The sequence below is a fragment of the Trichechus manatus genome, unplaced genomic scaffold, assembly GCF_000243295.1.
Source record: "Trichechus manatus latirostris isolate Lorelei unplaced genomic scaffold, TriManLat1.0 scaffold00025, whole genome shotgun sequence".
NCBI classification, from domain to species: domain Eukaryota; kingdom Metazoa; phylum Chordata; class Mammalia; order Sirenia; family Trichechidae; genus Trichechus; species Trichechus manatus.
Window position 1 is genome coordinate 17,299,978 of NW_004443961.1, and position 1,123 is coordinate 17,301,100.

Here is a 1,123-nt window from a genome sequence, read left to right on the forward strand (position 1 = left end):
CCATCAAGAAAGCAGTGCCAGGAGCAGAGCGCGTCCTTTGGACTGGGGTCCGTGCGCTGAGAAGCTCCTAGTCTGGGGGAACACTGATGAGAAGGCCAAGAGAGAGAAAGCCTTCCCCTGGAGCTGACACCTTGAATTTGGACTTTTAGCCTACTTTACTGTAAGGAAATAAACTTCTCTTCGTTAAAACCTTCCACTTGTGGTAGTTCTGTTATGGCAGCACTAGATGACTATGACACTCCCCCTAATCCCTCTGTATGTTTTCTGTGTTGTGAGTCTGAACATTTTAATGTATTTAACAAGTTTTTGTTGAGTACCCTATAATTGGCAGAAACTGTGAATTAAGGAGCCCTGGTGGTGTTGTGGTTAGGTGCTTGGCTGCTAACTGAAAGGTTGGCAGTTTGAACCCACCAGCCGCTCCTCGGGAGAAAGATGTGGCAGTCTGCTTCTGTAAAGATTTCAGCCTAGGAAACTCTATAGGGCAGTTCTACTCTGTCTTTTAGGGTCGCTATGAGTCTGAATTGACTTGAAGACAGTGGGTTAATGGGTGCTTAAGTTCTGAAGATAAAAAAACAAGTAAGACATGTTCTTTGCCTTCAAGAAGCTCAAACTCTTATAGGTAAGGCACCATGTGAAAGAATAATTACAATGTAGGGTAGTATTTGCCTCAGTAACATTTTGCTCTGGGCCCCCAGAGAAGGATACCCAACTCAGGCTCATGGGGTCAAGGACTTTTCCAATGAACATGGCCCATGAACTAAATGTAAAAAGATGAATATAAGTTTACCAGATGGATTTAAAAACAAAACTAAACAACAAAATGGAAGGGGATTTCAAACGTAGGTAACAGAATGTGCAAAGACCTGCAGGTATAAGAGAATGGCTTGTTTAGGGTTGACTGTGTGTCTACAACTGCTTTATCAGTATGGTTGTCATTAACTACAAGTGGCTCTTAAGCATTTGAAATGTGGTATCTGAATTAAGATGTGCCTTAAGTGTATGTGCATTGGAAAAGAAAGTATACTTGGCTGCTGTTGGGTGGAGTGTTTGGTATATGTCTATGAGATCAAGTTGGTTGATTGTAGCATTTAGCTCTTCCATGTCTTTGTTGAGCTTCTTCCTG